Source organism: Aethalodelphis obliquidens, unplaced genomic scaffold (genome assembly GCF_003676395.1).
Source record: "Aethalodelphis obliquidens isolate GAN/ISIS:26980383/991018 unplaced genomic scaffold, ASM367639v1 scaffold35, whole genome shotgun sequence".
NCBI lineage: Eukaryota > Metazoa > Chordata > Mammalia > Artiodactyla > Delphinidae > Aethalodelphis > Aethalodelphis obliquidens.
The window spans coordinates 1,138,990-1,145,743 of record NW_020837979.1 but is presented as its reverse complement, the minus strand read 5'-3'; the positions used below and the strand labels follow the sequence as shown (position 1 = coordinate 1,145,743).

Here is a 6,754-nt window from a genome sequence, read left to right as displayed (position 1 = left end):
AAAGATGCAAAACGCCAATGAGATATTGCCTCACACCCGTCAGAGTGGCCATCATCAAAAAGTCTGCAAATAACAAATGTTGGCCAGGATGTGGAGAAAAGGGAACTCTTGTTCACTGTTGGTGGGAGTGTAAATTGGTGCAGCCACTATGGAAAACGTTATAGAGGTTCCTCTAAAAATTAAAAATAGGACTACTATATGATCCAGCAATTCCACTCCTGGGAATATACAGGGAAAAAATGAAAACACTAATTTGAAAAGATACATGCACCCCAATGTTCATAGCAGCATTATTTGCAATAGTCAATATATGCAAGCTACCCAAGTGTCCACCGACAGATGAATGGATAAAGAAGATGTGGTACATATGTACAATGGAATATTACTCAGCCATAAAACCCAAAAAATTCTGCCATTTGCAGCAATGTGGATGGACCTAGAGATTATTATGCTTAGTGAAATAAGTCAGACAGAGAAAGACGAATACTGTATGATATCCCTTATATATGGAATCTAAAAAATAAAACAGAAATAGACTCACAGACATAGAGAACAAACGAGTGGTTACCAGTTGGGAGAAGGAAAGGGGCAGGGGCAAGATAGGGGTAGGGGATGAAGAGATACAGACTACTATGTATAAAATAGACAAGCAACCAGGATATATTGTACAGCACAGGGAATCATAGCCATTATCTTGTAATAACATATAATGGAGTATAATCTATACAAATACTGAATCACCATTCTGTACACCTGAAGCTAATATAATATTGTAAAGCAGCTATACTTCAGTTTTTAAAAAGTCAGTGCTAAGTAGATACTGTGGGACTCCTTGAATGTAAAGTAGGAAAGCAGGTGGACCAGGCTGTTGATAGAGGTCAGTGGTGGTTACTGTGGGGAGGGTAGTGACTGCTAGAGCTCACAGGGACTCCTGGGACACAGCTGTGTCCTGTGCCTGGTTGCTGGTCACACAAACATGCTCACTGATATAATGAATATTATCCTCCAAGAGAAAGTGTAAAGAATAGTTTACTAGAGGGAAGCTGCGTACAAGAAAGAAGTGGGATCTTGAGAAAATGACGTCATCTTTCTCGGAAACAGTAAGAACGTTCTTCTTTATAGTTTGAAATTGCACTGAACTCTTTAATTCCATATTTAAGATTTTCTCACCCTCTCCCCCAAATCCTACTTTGAATACATTAAAAAAACACAAATGGTAGCTATAGATGCTAATTTGCAGCTCTAAATGCCATTTATAAAATCTGTTCTTCATTATTTTAAGAAAAGGAATTATAATCCATCTTTACTATTTCATCCCCCACTTGAAAGACAAAAATCTTGTCAAGGTTAAAAAAAAGGGGGGGTTTCTTTACCCTGACATTACCATTATAATGTATTTATAACTCAGCACTATTTCTATCCTGAAAATAGGGAAAATACAAATGCACTAAGATGCTGAAAATTCAAAATCATCAAAATATGACCTCAGCATGACCAGGGCAGAGAAGGAAGGAAAGGCACCGTCCTGATCTCAGGATTATTCTGATAAGTCAGCATTCAGTGTCTTCTTCATGTAGTCAACTTTCCCCAATATAAATTGTTCTAGCTCTGGCACTGCTGTTTCCCAGCCAATTGCTTTTAAAGCAGAACACATTCTTATGCTAAGTAAGTGTGCATGCCTTGGTGCTGAATATCATTTCTTATTCTAAGACTAGAGTATTAAAAATAAATATTTGCAGCCCCATGATAACAAAATAAATACACTCCAATGAGAATGTAAGAGCAAAAGAAGAAAAACATTTAAATGCTGAAATTATTTTAAAAAGAAAGGAAGAAAGAAAACACAAGCAAATGTTTGGCCTTTTAGAACTCATTGGCTTGAATTATTTGCTGATTAGGAATTTTGTTGTTGTTGGGTTTTTTTCCCTTAAATTAGTAGTATCTAGTTAGATAAGCAAATCTATCCTTTTTTGCTTAGATGGACCCCAGTTTATATAACAGCATAGAAATTTATTAATTAATGTTCTACTAATGCAAATAAATGTCCTTCACACACAGCAGACAAATAAAATCACCAACAAAATCATGGTTTAATTATTTCCTTAATAGCAACTTGAAATCAACACATCAACCTAATACCCACTGCCAAGACTTAATTCCCATCATATTCACTTGCTTTTATGTGGTTTCAACCAATCAGAAGATGGAGAAGAGAGAATGCATTTCATTCATATTATAATAACAACTTTAAAAAATTACAGATTTAGTGTTTCAAAGGGAGCAAAACAAGGAAAAGGCAATGAATAAAGAGGACAAGCCCTGGTGTGTTTCATAGCCCCGGCATCCACTTCCAGGGCTGAGGAAGGTAGAATCAACCATCTTACCCCACTGGCTCCAGCTTCACCTCCAGGATAAATCAAACAGCTGAGCATATGTCCACGGACCCAGGCTCTCAAATTATTTTCCTGATTTGGTCACCCGTTGACGTGATCTTGCAAAGCTTACTTCCTTTTCCTAAGCACAGGTGGTTTTAGAAACAGGTGCCTCTTTTGCGTAGCGGACAATCAGTAAATGATGCTTTTTATAGAAAAGGCGCATTCCATTAAATTGTTCATAACGCATGTTTCCTCAAAACAAATCATATTTTTATTACGGCCCTTCCTGAGGCCGTTATATTCCTATAAAGAAACTATAAATTCCCCAGACACAACATTCAGATTCAGATTCTATTTATGTCTATTGGCTGAGCAATGAAAAAATGTCTGGCGGTATTTTAGGAATGTTCACATACTTCATGAAATTTAATCCTTACAACAATCAGTTATGAAATTTATTTTTTTAAGGACAAAAATAAAGCAGTTACTATTTTTTTTCTTTTTTTTTTTTAAACAAATAAGGAGAACTTCCCTGGTGGCGCAGTGGTTAAGAGTCCGCCTGCCGATTCAGGGGACACAGGTTCGAGCCCTGGTCCGGGAAGATCCCACATGCGGGGGAGCAACTAAGCCTGTGCGCCACAACTACTGAGCCTGCGCTCTACAGCCTGCGAGCCACAGCTACTGAGCCCACGTGCCACAACTACTGAAGCCCATGCACCTAGAGCCCATGCTCTGCAACAAGAGAAGCCACTGCAAAGAGAAGCCCACGTGCCACAACAGAGAGTAGCCCCCGCTCGCCGCAACTAGAGAAAGCCCGCATGCAGCAACGAAGACCCAACGCAGACAAAAATATAAATAAATAAATAAATTTATAAAAACAAAAAATATATAAGGATTTGGGGACTCAGAGCGGTTAAGTGACTTATGAGGTGATAGATCTATGAAGTGGTTACACTAGGATTGAAAACTGGGCTCCTTCCTGCATGTTTTCTATGTAATAAACCATTACTGAGAAAAGAGGCGACGACCTCCCAGCAGACTCCCCGCAGGCCCCCAGAAGCCTGGCCTGGCTGCAGTTTTATTTTCACAGCCTTTCACTGACTGTGTGTGGCTTCTGTGGCACTGACTTGCCCCCAGCCCTCATATCTTGTCGCCTGGACCAGAGAAATGGTATCTCTGTCAAAGCACCCAGGGACGTAACAGCTGCTGAGCCAGGAACGTACCTCATTTGTGTGCCCACGATTCCTAAAGAGCTGAGCCGCGGTATTGACCTGCTAGGAGGTACTTGCCTGGAATAAGCGTTTCTTCATTTATTCAGTAAACACTTCATTTTAAGGAATTACACGAGCGTGGCAGGCGCTGCATTAGACAGTGGGAATAAAGCAGAGCCCCCCAGTAACTGTCTAAGTAGGAGACAGACATGTCCACGGTCACAGTTGCTCTGGCTATGTCCCAGGATGTGTGAGGATCCGTCCAGGGCAGAGGGGGCTGCACTGGGCATTCTGGTCAGTCCGGAGAGACTCTTCAGAAATGTCCCTGAGGTTCCAGTGCAGTGAGGGCTCACTTTGCACTGGAGATCTGTAAGTTTGCAAAATTAATTAATGTTGTATACCACCTTACCATTTTACATTAAGAAGCGGAGTATACGACCATTCTCCAGAAGGGCTAATCAGACGAATGGCAGGCCACGTGCCACACTGAACACACTTCCCAATGTCTTGTGGATGGCCTGTTCGCTCCTCGACAAAAAGGGCTGAAGACCAGCAGACTTTCTCAAGATTCCTTGGAGCTGATAAATCCCCCAAAATCTCTGTGTAAGAACATCTGAGGCTTCCTTCCAAGTTCATCAACATTAGACATTAGCAACTTCATCAAAATACCTTTACAATGATGTTTAACCTACAGCCACATGAATAAGCTTTATTTCCTCGTAAGCTGAAATGCTTACACGTATTAATTCGTACAGGTGTTGCTAATCTACCTGAGTTCCTTTTGTATGTGGCCTGTTTCCCAAATCGTGCAAACTTACCATTTTTGTCTGCATTCTCTCCAGGTTTCTCTTTAATGCCTAGATACCGATGCTCTTCAAAGAGATGGGAAAATAGGTGAGGAGGCAACAGGGGAGAAGACTTAGGCACTTTAACTTGGGGGTTCTCATTTACAACAGCTAAGACAGCCCTTTCATTTAGGGACTCCATAGGTTTTAGCGCAGAAAAGCCTAATCACAGGAACTCAGACAGCAGCAGAGTCTGGGAGCCCAGACAGAAACAATGACAGGCTGGATATAAAGTCTAGTGTTTTGACTTTTAAGTCCACGTAGCCTGATCCTCTTAGAAAGAGCTTGGGCAGAGTGCTGATCAGATGCCCCATGGGCTGTGCTGCACTCAGGGACCACAGGACCCTAGCTGGCAAAGAGGAACCAAGGAAGAGCAATGCTGTCTTCGGACCACGGTGTTTCTGACAGGATCCTGCGGTGACAGCAGTGCCCCTCAGCTCCTGCTGCTCACACAGCTGTGAGAAAAGGGAGGAACAGTCCCAACGCACAGACAGCATCTGATGTGTCTGTAATGCTGTGTAGTGTTCAGGTTCTCAAATACAACTTTCACAAAATTGGGGGAAATGCTGGCGTGTCCGGGGGGAACTAGCTGGAGGCAGGGAGCTCACGTGATCCCCGTGGTCACAATGATGCTTTGATCAGCAATGTTCCTAAAACAGTTCACAGGCCAGTTTGGTTCTTTCAGAAAAGTATTACGTGACACTGTAGGAAAATCCAAACATTCGGATGATACAAAGACTTAGGAATTGTGTGTGATCTGTGAAAGAATAAAGGCGAGTTTTTAGCTGATTTTATGAAGTCTGCTTGTAAAATAACTAAACGGGGAAACAGGAGAAGGAGCAGAGCGAGGACAGGCTGTGGTCTGTCAATGTCTCCCTTATAAATTCCTAGAGGGAAGGTCGGGGCCAAGGGCATGGTGGGCCCTGGGGGCACAGGTGTAACTGGGGCCGGGTGTGGATGGGGAGGGAGAGAAATGGGAGGGAAGGGGGAGGGAAGGCGCTGACCACATGGGGCAGGAGATGGGTCTGGGAGTGCATAAGACCAGAATAAAGAGTAAAGCAAGAGGGCTTCCCTGGTGGCGCAGTGGTTGAGAGTCCGCCTGCCGATGCAGGGGATGCGGGTTCGTGCCCCGGTCTGGGAGGATGCCACGTCCCGCGGAGCGGCTGGGCGCATGACCCATGGCCGCTGAGCCTGCGCGTCCGGAGCCTGTGCTCCGCAACGGGAGAGGCCACAACAGTGAGAGGCCTGCGTACCGCCAAAAAAAAAAAAAAAAGAAAGAATAAAGCAAGAAAAAACAAACACGTAACTGGACGTAACACGACATGATATCAAAGTCAGTGAGGAAAGGATTAAGGATTCATAGAGTATCTTAACGACATAGCATAGAAATGGAGCTTTTTAAAGCCAAACCATGAGTAAGTATAGGAATATAATTAGTATAATTACCTTCCTGGATAAAGAAGAGGACCAGTAGGAAGTGGGAAAGATGGCTTGCAGCCAATAGCTAGTTTATGTCCAGAAAGAGTCAGAGTGAGGGAAAGACTTCTTTTTCTGTATCAGCCAGATCATATTATTCCATGTAAGATCATAATCTCACTCTCTGCAATGTCCCAGATCCCGGAACGAAGTTGCAAGTTAAAATGAACAAACAAACACAATCCCTATTTGGATTTGCAGACACTGAGGTGGGAGCCCGTCCACTCACAGCAGTGGGATGGGAGGGAGTCCTCGTCTGAGCCCTGGTGCCTGGTGACAGGTGGGCTTGAGTGGCACTGGCAGCAAGCTTTTCACGGCTGTGAACCTTGCTCAGGTTTCCAAAGCTCAGGTGTGCAGGAGGGAGGGGTTGAGCGAGGCGCTGGGTCCTTCTGTAAGGGAGCCTCAGTTTCCCCATCCTGAAGCTGAGAGGATTGACCTCTGTTATCTCTAAGATCTAAACCTCCAAGAGTGAATTTGCGTCTTTACACCTGTTTGTTTTATTTTTTATTTTTGTTTACACCTCGCAGCTTGTGGAATCTTAGTTCCCTGACCAGGGATCGAACCTGGGCCCTCAGCAGCAAGAGTGCAGAGTCTTAACCACTGGACCACCAGGGAATTCCCGCATTACACCTGTTTAATAACCCATGGACTGTCTCTAAGGGCTCAGTGGCTCAATTCAATTAAAGTGAGTCCTTGTCAAGCTACTACATGTAAAGGCAAAATGGTAAGAAATGATGTTCCATTGCTACTGATGGGCTCTTACAACCTCCTGGGCTGTGTGCGTGTGTGCGTGTGTGTATTTGCTATTGTCAACGTTCCTCTTTTAGCAGTATTTGTTAAGTATTCT

General features: G+C 43.3%; 1 non-coding gene across 1 annotated transcript; it reads right to left on the bottom strand.

The window, feature by feature from the left end:
- Positions 1-6,449: 6,449 nt before the first annotated feature.
- TRNAK-CUU (transfer RNA lysine (anticodon CUU)) lies at positions 6,450-6,522 on the bottom strand. The gene has a single exon. It is a non-coding gene; the product is annotated as a tRNA-Lys (tRNA).
- Positions 6,523-6,754: the final 232 nt, after the last annotated feature.